This window comes from Garra rufa, chromosome 18 (genome assembly GCF_049309525.1).
Source record: "Garra rufa chromosome 18, GarRuf1.0, whole genome shotgun sequence".
NCBI lineage: Eukaryota > Metazoa > Chordata > Actinopteri > Cypriniformes > Cyprinidae > Garra > Garra rufa.
Genome location: NC_133378.1, coordinates 33,006,609 through 33,018,400, shown reverse-complemented (window position 1 = coordinate 33,018,400; position 11,792 = coordinate 33,006,609). Strand labels below are relative to the sequence as shown.

Sequence of the window (11,792 nt, the reverse complement as noted above, 5' to 3'; positions counted from 1 at the left end):
CTTTTAAATGGCATTGATTAAACTGACAGATTAGATTACTGATCACAGGATGAAAAATTAGAACCTGGACTAAATAGAGCATAAAAATTACTGGTCTAAAACAGCATAAAATAAAAATGGTCTATACAAACAGTCTGCTGGAAATACAATTTCACTCTGGCTCTGACTACAATATTTTAGGGCTTGCATTAACTCTAAGTCTTCTGAACTTTTGACTCTTACCAGTAGTAAGAACATCAAGAAACAAAATAAGGAGGTCGTTGGGAATAAAATAAAAAGCAGAAGAAAAGAAACAAGACGAACTGCGGGATAGAGAGAGCGAGAGAGAGAGACAGCAGAGAAAAACATCAAAATCACACCCAAAAAAGCTTTTACAGCGAGAGAAAAAGAATAGTGGAAAAGAAAAAGGACAAAAAAAAAGGGAGCCGGGGAAAATCCAAATCTCATGTAGCCATTTGAAAAGAGAGGAACTGATTGAAAAGGGATCTGTGTGTTCCTAGAATTTTCCCAAACACAATAATGAATTAATAAAACACTTGGCGCCTGCGTATTTTCATGAGTCACATCGGCAAAGAGTTTTACAGAGTATGTTCTGCTTTTATGGCAGGCGGGCTGTGCAGAAAGTGAGCTCATTTTAGGGCCCTCGCCCTCTCTCTCTCTGGCACGGGCCCCCGGGGCGCACACACACACATGTATAAGTGCATACACACATGTTCTCTCATTACTGCCATTCTCTGGCTGACCCTCACACACACACACTCATTCAAACTCCTCTAGCCCGCTCTGGGCCGAGAGGGGGGCAACGGCGGGCACCCACCGCAGACCCGGCATTCGCAGGGATTATAAGAACAGGCTGGGACTTTCCAAAAGCCTGATTTCACCACCGTTTCTACATTGCTCCTCACAGAACAAACACATCATTAGCAGAGCATGCTGAGGCCTATTAGCCACAGAGAAAGAAAGAAAGATTGAGCGAGACGGAAAGAGAGCGAGAGAGAGAGAAAATGCTCCTGGCATGGTTGGGTGATGCGCTGTGTATCTCTGACAGAATCAGCTCTGTGTGATTCATGGCTCCTCGGGGCTGGGCCGAGTCGGGCTGGTGACGTCTACTCTCCTCTGAAGTACTGCAGTTTGCCACTTTGAAAAGGGTAAGCAGGTTGCGTTTAGAGGAAGAAAAAGTATCCATTTCAACTCAGGAGAGAATTGCCTCTCGCGGATCAAGTGGCCCAGCCGCCGAAGGTATCACGTTTTTGTTTGGAACTTAAAAAGAAGTCTACTAAGTCATCAAAAATTTAACTTTATAAAATATAACTTATCCCTGTGAATTTTCAGCATCATTACTCCAGTCTTCAGTGTCACATGATCCTCTTGTGCAACTTTTTTAGTGCCATCACAAAAATCACTCCTAACTGGTATGCGATGAAAAAGTCTTTTTTTAAAAACCCAAGGCGTCACAGGAGGCATTAACCGCCGGAGCCGATGGTGAGTTATTTTTTTTCCTCCCTCAGCCTGGCTAAAACCGCGATCCATTCTTCCTCCAAAGCTGTGACGGATTTGGGATGGTACAGCGGTTTGGGTTCATTTCCTGTCTACACTCGGAATATTTCCACTCCTTCGTCTAACGTTCTAAGCTCACGGCGCTCTACTTTAAAAGCTACTTTAACTTTCCACATTAGCCTTCCTGCTGTCGATCAGGGCTAAGACGGATTGACACATCCGACCGTATGCTCTTAAACGCCCCCAGACAGGCTGAGGCACCGTGTAGCGGAGGCCACAAGAGAGGGGCATTATGGATTCAGATCAAACGTCTTGCGGACGAGGGCTCTGGAAACTTCTACGAGAGGTATCGAGCTCACTTAAAGAGCAAATATAAACGGTTCCATTCCTAAAAAGCAAGAAAATACAAGGAAAGTAGTTCAAAATGTCACAGAAATTCCATAAAAGAACCTTTAATGGTTCCCCAAAGAAACCTTCATTGAAGAGTTCATTAAAAAGAACGTTTTGTGGCATTAAAAGGTTCCATGGATGTTAAAGCTTCTGCATGGATCCAACAAAGCCAATATCTTTATTTTTAAGTGTGGTAGTGCACAGTGCCAGCAACACCAAGGTCAAGGGTTTGATTTCCAGAGAATTCACTAAAGTGATTTTTAAAATGTAAATATTCTGTTTTTTTATTCGGTTTTATTTTATTTTTTTTTATTCAGTTTTTTCTGTGTAAATTGTTCTAGACTCTTGTTTTAATGGTTAAATAACTTTTAATTAATCAAAAAGCATGTCTAATTAATTAAAATGTGACCCTGAACCACAAATCCAGTCTTAGGTAGCATGGATATATTTGTAGCAATAGCCAAAAATACATTGTATAGGTCAAAATTATCGATTTTTCTTTCATGCCAAAAATCACTAGGATATTAAGTAAAGATCATGTTCCCTAAGATATTCTGTAAATTTCTCATTGTAAATATGTCAAAACGTAATTTTTGATTAGTAATATGCATTGCTAAGAACTTCATTTGGACAACTTTAAAGGCAATTTTCTCAATATTTTGATTTCAGATAGTTGTATCTCGACCAAATATTGTCCTATATTTCAATGGAAAGCTTATTTATTGAGCTTATTATTGAAAAAAAAAAATACTCTTATGACTGTTTTATAAGAGGTTAAAATTGGTTTGTGGTCCAGGGTCAAAAATCATTAAACTTGCACAATTTAACAGCAATTTATTCAAAGCTTAACAAAAATTTGATTTTTAATGTTCCACGAAATGTTTTGTTGTTTTTTCTCTCACATTCAGTTTCATTTTTACCAAATTCTGTGTCTTCCAATAATTTTCTGGATTACTTTTTATGGTTTAATCCAATTTTAATAATCAAAAGCATCTCTAATTGATTTTATTTTAAAAAACTATAATAATAATTATTTTATTCTGCTAAATAAATTCTGGTAAATATTTTTTTAATATGTATTCCTTAAAAAATAATATTTAAAAATATTAGTAATAGTAGTACTGTCATTACATTCAGTAATAGATTTCTGTCACAATTTCTTCAAGTTAAACTAAACTTTTATTTTGATGGGTTGCTGTGAAGACCATTAAGTTTCTGTTTATATATGATATGACGATAGTTTTTCAAAAGAAATGGTAAAGTGCTCATGAAGTGACTCTAAGAGCAGCTCTGGAGAGTTTATGTGGTCATGTAGCAGTGAGCATAACGCATACTTCATGTGTGTAGTGAACGAAAACAGCGTGTCTACGCCATTCATTCACACAGAGAAACGCAGAATGTGCAGGATCCATATTTAAATAGTTTTTTGCAGCTTAATATTCACAGACACTCGTCCATATTGCATTTTGACTTAAGTGTACTGACTTACTTTTGATTTATCCATCTAGAATTTGAAAAATTCCATGACATATCCGTGTTATACAGTAAATTCTGTTTTTATGACTGGATTCCGTATTTACGTCCGTGTTTTCCGCATCGCAGAAATTACAGGGACTTACACCACGATAGTTTAAACCAGAAAACACAAACTGGAGGTTTTTGCAGCAAAGCCTTCAAACAACTATTTTGGGATCCTCAGAGAACCTTTCAGCAAACAGTTCTTAAAATGTGAAGAAAATTTTAATTAGATTCCATGGATGTTAAGGGTTTTTTATGGAACCATCATTGCCAATAAAAGAGTCTTTATTTTTAAAAGCGTCTGTTTATTGATTCCCAGATTCCTAAACGGAATGCACAGCGAAATTTTCTAATGCTTCACAAAACGCCTCACATCTCCCAGGCGTACAGTTTAAACATGCCAAAAAATAAACCAGAAAAACAAAAACCACATCTGACCATAAAAAAAGAGATCTGCTTGTAGTTTCCATATTTTCTGTCGAAAAATAATTGTCACATCCTGCATAAAACATAAGCATATGTGTCCGAGGGATGTTTACAGCAAACTTTGATGGATAAAACTGGATGTCTACTTGTTATGCACAGGAGACACTGCAATAAGACACAGCACTGTGTTGTAACCTTGAATGAAATCTGTGTGGAATCAATTGAAGAAAGATGTTTGGAGATGAGACGTGTTGTGTGGAGAGTCCACAGCTGAGGAACCTCCAGGCGTTGTGGAGGTCACATGGTCATATGGAGGGTCAGAACTAAGTGGTGAAGGTTCAAAGGCCAGACGTAATTAACACGCACATACAAACACACATTAATGCAGAAAGGTAACTTTTTAATGATTCATTTGTTGTTTTATTTTTTTTTTATCCCCCCTACATCCCCTATCCCAGCGTCACAGCAGGGGACAGTGGTTACAGCGCTGTCAAGTGACATTAATAAACAATAGTAAAATATAGCCTCGCCGAATTGGTCCGCTGCAAAATTAAACAAAGCGTATCATTGTCATCAGGCAGTCGTTTCCGAGAAAGCCCTTCATAAACCTTTTTATTGTGGGAGATAAAACTGACACGTTCGAATTCCTCTGCCTTCTGACAGGGCAAATGGTAGCACAACATTAAGAGTGATAGATGATCTTCTGCTTCGGAGTCACATATCCCATCAATTAAAACCAGTCTGACACTGAACCCTTTCCTGGCACCCAACAAACATTCTTCACACCCAATCACTGTGCAACACTGACAATGCCATAATATCTATCACAGCACTTGGGTACAACTTGCCCCTCGAGTTATAATTTAAAGGAGTGTATTATATACACTCTCACAGCCCCAGCTGTAAGGCTCAAGCACCCAGACATACACAATAAATCATAAATGTAAAAAAAATGATTGATAGATAGATAAGACAGACAGATAAAATTATACAAATAAATAAACGTGTATATACATGCCGCTTAAAAGTTTGAGATCAGTAAGACTTGTAATGTTTCTTACGCTCATCAAGACTGAATTTATTTGATCAAAAATACAGGGGAAAAAAACAACAATACTGCAAAACGTTATTACAATATAAAATAAGGCAAAGCTGAATTTTCATCAGCCATTACTCAGTGTCACATGATTCTTCAGAAATCATTCTAATATGCTGATTTATTATTAGAATTATCAATGTTGGCAACAGCTGTGCAACCAATTTTTTTTTTTTGGAACCTGTGATCTTTTTATTTATCAAAGAATCCTAAAAAAAAGTGTTTAAAAGAACAAAAATATAAATCTTTTCTAACAACATAAGTCTTTGGAATGACTTTTTATCAATTTAATACATCCTTGCTGAATGGAAGTAATAATTTCTTTCAAAAAAACGAAAGAATAAAAATGTACTGACCCCGAACCTTTGAACAGTATTTTATATTGTTTGAAAAGATTTCTATTTTAAATAAATGCTGTTCTTTTTAACTTTTTATTCTTTAAAGAATCCTGAAAAATGTATCCCAGGTTCCAAAAAAAATATTAGGCAACACCAGCACTGATTGTAAATCAGCATATTAATATCATTTCTGAAGGTTAATGTGACGTTGAATACTGGAATAATGATGCTGAAAAATTCAGCTTTTATCACAGAAACAAATTCAATTTTTAATGTATATTAAAACAGAAGAATGTTATTTTACATCATAATAATATTTCACAATATTACCTTTATTTCTGTATTTTTGATCAAATAAACACAGCCTTTATGAGCATAAGAAACTTCTTTTAAATACATTAAAAACAGTACTTTCAACAGTGTATATGCATTTTATTATATGTATTTTTTTAAAGGTTTTTAAATTATTGTTAATTATACATATATAAATAAAAACAATGTCCTATGAAATGTTTTATTAAGTTAACAAAAATAAAAAAAATTAAAAAATTAAATAACCAAATAAACATTTAATAGTTTTATTTCAGAAATTGTATTTTTAAATTATTAAGTGTCACTTACTTTTTACTATATTACTTAAATAAATAAATAAATAGCCAAACTTCGGATGTTTGGATGGATTTATGACACATGGACAGAACCAGACAGAGCCATGGAAAGAGTAATGGGATAAATGGAGTGGACGAAAGACAGTTCTGACAGTTCTGTTCCGCAATGTGATGTGGACAAGGTGAGCGCAGGCACATTGCAAGAACGGATAAACAACAAAAAAAAAGAAACACATTTATAGACCCATAAAACGTCTGAACGGAGAGAAAACGAACGCGAGCAGTGAGCTTATTTATTGCAGTATTCCTCTGTGGCTTGCAGTATTCCTCTGTGGGAAATGAGGTTAAATAATTGGTTAAGGATCAGAGCATTAACATGATCGTTGCTAGATTGTAGTTGTGGTTTATTACATAGCGTAATCAGACAAGAAATCAGATTTATAAAAACAAATGACATGGCCGCCGAGCTAAACTAGCCATTTCAGATGAACACAGTTTATTTAATCAGAGCAATAGAAGGTAATAGATGGCGCTCATTACAGTAGCACTGGCACGGGGAGCGTTCGCGCTCGTGAGTATAAACACACACACTAACAGAGACACATTAATAAAAGCCCTGACACACACAGGAACTTTTATAAGCAGATGTCGGACACTCTCTCCCTCACGCAGACACACAGCCTGACATGTAAAGTCTTATATACACACATAGTCAGAGGGATACATCCCTGCACACCTGCAAAAATATACAGGGGAAGCAGTGATCTGATGGTTTCCTTCATAATTACAGACTACAGAACAAAGTCCCCCCACCTTCTCTGATCCCCCATAAACCACCTGTTCAGCCCCTCCCTGACACTTACATTCTATTGCCCCCAAGAATTCCTCAGAGAGTCATGGATAAACTCCTGGATTTATGATTCCAAGCCAGATGAGCTGAAGACTGAAGTAAAATTGGCATCTAGACAGACAGACAGATAGCGGGGTGGTCTAACACCATGCACATCTTCATGACAACACACATAGACCAAGCAACGAGTCAAACCTACTTAACATGCATGCAAAAACAAGGAGTTTTACACTGACGGAAAAAAAAAATCAAAAAGGTAATTGTAGCTTTTTCTTAGAACTGAGACATATAAACTTGTGATTCTGAGAAAAAAGTCAAATTGCAAGTTATAAACGCATCATTGTGATATAACTGAGATATAACCTAGCAATTGTGAGAAAAATAAAAGTCTGAATTGTGAGATAAAGTGTCACAATTTACTTTTTTTATTTCATGGCTGACACTGAGATATAACCTAGCAATTGTGAGAAAAATAAAAGTCTGAATTGTGAGATAAAGTGTCACAATTTACTTTTTTTATTTCATGGCTGACACATTAAAACAGTACTGTGAGGAAAAAAGTCAGAAGTCAAAAGTCAAAATTCTGAGAAAAAAGTCATAATTATGAGATTTAAACCCAGATATGTGAGATGTAAACTCAGAATTCTAAAGAAAAAGTTAGAACTACAAGATGTAAACCCAGAACTACGAAATGTAAACTCAACATTTTGAGAAAAAGTCTGAATTATGAGATATAAACCCAGAATTGCGAGAACCAAACTTAGAATTTAGAGGAAAAAAGTCTGAATTACATGATATAAACCCAGAATTGCAAGAAGCAAACTCATAATTTGGAGGGAAAAAGTCAGAACTGCAAAAAGCAAACTCAGAATTTAGAGGGGAAAAGTCAGAATTCCAAGATATAAACCCAGAATTGCGAGAAACAAACTCAGAATTTGGAGGGGAAAAGTCAGAATTGCAAGAAGAAAACTCAGAATTTGGAGGGGAAAAGTCAGAATTGCATGATATAAACCAGAATTGCGGGAAGCAAACTCAGAACTTGGAGGAAAAAAGTTAGAATTACAAAAAAATCAACCTAGAACTGCAAAAAGCAAACTCAGAATTTAGAGGAAAAAAGTCAGAATTACAAGATATAAACCCAGAATTGCGAGAAGCAAACTCAGAATTTGGAGGGGAAAAGTCAGAATTGCATGATATAAACCCAGAATTGCGGGAAGCAAACTCAGAACTTGGAGGAAAAAAGTTAGAATTACAAAAAATCAACCTAGAACTGCAAAAAGCAAACTCAGAATTTAGAGGAAAAAAGTCAGAATTACAAGATATAAACCCAGAATTGCGAGAAGCAAACTCAGAATTTGGAGGGGAAAAGTCAGAATTGCATGATATAAACCCAGAATTGCGGGAAGCAAACTCAGAACTTGGAGGAAAAAAGTTAGAATTACAAAAAATCAACCTAGAACTGCAAAAAGCAAACTCAGAATTTAGAGGAAAAAAGTCAGAATTACAAGATATAAACCCAGAATTGCGAGAAGCAAACTCAGAATTTGAAGGAAAAAAGTCAGAATTGCAAGATATAAACTTAGAATTGCAAAAAGTAAACTGAAAATTCTGAGAAAATAAAAATAATAATAAGATGTAAACCCAGAACTGCAAGAAATAAATTCAGAATTAAGAGAAAAAAGTCAGAATTATATGATATAAAATCAGAATTGTGAGAAGCAAACTCTGAATTTTGAGGAAAAAAGTCAGAATTAAATTATATAAACCCAGAATTGCGAGAACTAAACTCAGAATTTGAAGGAAAAAAGTCAGAATTACAAGATATAAACCCAGAATGGCAAGAAGTAAATTCAGAATTAAGAGAAAAAAGTCAGGATTACAAGATATAAACCCAGAATTGCGAGAAGCAAACTCAGAATTTGAAGGAAAAAAGTCAGAATTGCGAGATATAAACCCAGAAATATATGATATATACCCAAAATTGTGAGATGCAAACTCAAAATTCTGAGTTTATATCTCAAAATTCTGAGATTATTTATCTTAATTCTGAGTTTTCATTTCACAGTTCTGACTTTTTTCTCTGCATTCTGAGTTTCTTTGAATTGCAAGAAAATTTAATTTCAGACTTGAAAAATGTTAAAATTTTAAGCCACAATTACCATTATATTTATTCTGCGGCAACAACAGGCTTCCATAAGTATAACACACTAAAATAAGAGTGAACTTTTAGTTAAGTGGTTTTTGTAGAACATACTCCTTTGTTTACAACTTCAGAAAATAATTGTTTACAGTGCACCTATCAAAAAACATTACTAAGAATAAACTATAAAAGATTCAGGAAGTACCGCTGTAAATCTAATACTGTGGTTAAGGAAAAGACGCAATTCCCTGTCACTCAAAAAGGAAAATACACTCAAGAATATAATGACAGCAGTTTATCCAAACACACAAACACATTAAGACACTCCCGTATTCCATTACAGTTACTGTACGGCTGAGATCAGACTCCCGCCGGAGTCAGAGTGGGAGTTTTGGTTTTGGTGGAACGTGAATATCTGGTTTGACAATAGTTTGTTTTTCCTTGTCTCTGCTTCTTTTGTCTGAGTTCATGTAAACTCATGTTGCTGATCTGTGAGACATAAACAGCTGAAGACAGAAAAGGGCTGGCCCATTCCTTTTTCATTTAAAAAAAAATGAGCCGTGCATACATTTGTTTGTGCATGTGCTGAGTAAGTCAAGTTGTTTTTAATGTTGTAACGCGCTCAGACTGCTCCTCTGCCCCAGATGTGTGCTTGGATGTGAAAGTTCTGTCACATGTTAAAAGAAGACATCATAAATCACCACTGGCTCTGACACTATTAAACACTGCTGGCATAAACTTTTCAGCTCATGAAAATCTCACACACAACATGTTGAAAAGCCAAAGAAAGCAAGTTTCTTTCAGATCACAGGCACTGAGTCAGAAAGTACAAAGAACAGGTGCTACAGTCAACGCAATAGGCTTCAGTACTGAGTACTATCAGGTAATACAAAAGAAAAAGTAGCCACTGATGCACAAATGCAACACTTGTTCTAAGAAACTGCATTGTACTTTTTTAGCCAATGTATAGATGTTACCTTAAAGGAACAATAGGCTAAACCCAAAAGTCAACGTACCTCACAAGTCAAAAGCCATAACATAGGTTTGCGTGCCAAACAAACTCAAATTACCTGACAACGTTCCTGTGTCTGCACTATTGGGCCAAGAACTGGAACAAATCATCCAGATCGGTTTTGTGAATTGGATCAACCAATTTGTTGAAATGACCTAACTTGTTTACACATGACTACTTCTCTTATGCAGAGCAGATGTCAACTTTATGAGTTAATAAAAATGTAATTTTGCAATTTTGATTGGTTCCTTGCATTATCACTAACATATACCTCCAAAAGACTTGAAATATAGTGCATGAGCTGTATGGATTATTTAATACACTCATTTTGGACTGATTTTGGACCATTCATTGTCATTGCGTGGAAAACGCGTTGCTTAAACGTTCTCCTCCATCGCCTTAAAGAACTAACCTTGATGTTTCAAGCATTTCCACGTTCATCACATGATTTATTTAACTTTTATAAAAACCGGCAATTTAGCCGCTACCGTGTGTTAGGTTCATTGAGATGCTTGTGAAAACACCTTTCTCTTAACCACACACTGTACAACACGTCTTGCACAAACTATCTCTGATTTAAACACACATACTTAAAACTTGTAAGCCACAGGGCTGCGACATTAACACTTAAGGCTAAAAGGAAAACAATACCTGTCAAAGAAATGTTTTACATACAGTATGACAAGGGACAACACGCCAGGTAAAGGTATGTCTAAACGCAACCAGTGATTTCTTGAAACGCATCGCGGGTCAAGAAAACGCGAAACGAACCAACGAACGAAAAGTTGCAATCAAAGCGATTTTTTCATCGCTCTCTCGCTTCACTATTGTATCTCCTCAAGTTTACTTTTAAATCACCGCGGTTTCTCCCTTGCTATATGTATCATAAGTGACAGACATGAGAGAGTAAACCAAAACAAACATCGTTCGGTCGCTTCTGTGAAAGTTAAACTCACCCACTGTGACTTAAATCCGCGAGGAGAAGACAAGAGAAACGAGCGCCCTCCGTTCCTCAGAGTCCCTTTCACACTACACGGTCGTTTCTTTCTCTCTTCTTCCTTTCCTTTCCTCTGCCTCTCTCACTCGCTTTCCCTCCCTCTTTCTCTTCTTTTCGTCTCTCTTAGAAATAATTATGCGCTCTGATTCATGAACCCTGTCTGGGTCACGTGACTCCACCCTTCAAATATACAGCACATTTTTCACAAGCCACAAAATGCCTAGAGGGAAGAAACAGAGGCAAGCTTAAATTTCTGTTTTTAATTCTCTGCCTCGCTTTCTTTCTTTCTCCTTCTTTTTCTCACTCCTTGAACTCTGTGTATTCACAAAGTGACATGCTCTGAGTAGCGCATGATGCCAACGAGGAACTACTAGCTAAAATGCAGGATACAGTTTCTTTTCAAGTTGACTTGAAATCAGAATGATCTTACAGTACATAACGGATACATGTTCCATAGTAAATGATTCATTGCTGCATGTTATTCCACTTGGAAAAAAATGTTTTAAAGTGTGAAAATCATGCTATAAAATGAGGTTGAACAAACTGAAAAGCTTAAAACAAACCAATGACATATGCTGATGAATCATTTTAAGGTTGGCATCAATAGCAAAGATTTATTCACTGCGAAAGTCCACAAGAAAATGGCATCTTTTTTTTTAGATGATGGGAGACTGTAAATATGGGAAGTTCCAAACTTCATGGTGCCGAGGGTGTGTCCGTCTATATGCCGCTCTCTATGTGTTTTATATCAGCAGCACAGTGTGCAGTTTGTGTTTGTATGGAACAGTTCTGCGCTGGCTTGTTTGTGGTTCTGGGCGTTTGCCTGGGTTCTTCCTAAAGCTGCCATTCTGTACTGGCTTTAGTTAAAAAGAAACCCCCAGAAACCTCACTGTGAAGACACACCTTAACTGGCTCCTCTT

The 11,792-nt window shown here is 36.3% G+C and overlaps 1 protein-coding gene across 1 annotated transcript in view; it reads right to left on the bottom strand.

The window, feature by feature from the left end:
- The window catches only part of rarga (retinoic acid receptor gamma a), a 70,572-nt gene extending 59,585 nt beyond the window's left edge, over positions 1-10,987 (bottom strand). The window contains exon 1 of the mRNA XM_073822870.1: positions 10,832-10,987. The gene's annotated coding sequence lies outside the window, so the exon portion shown is untranslated. The remainder of the gene's footprint in view (positions 1-10,831) is intronic.
- Between the last annotated feature and the right edge of the window lie 805 nt (positions 10,988-11,792).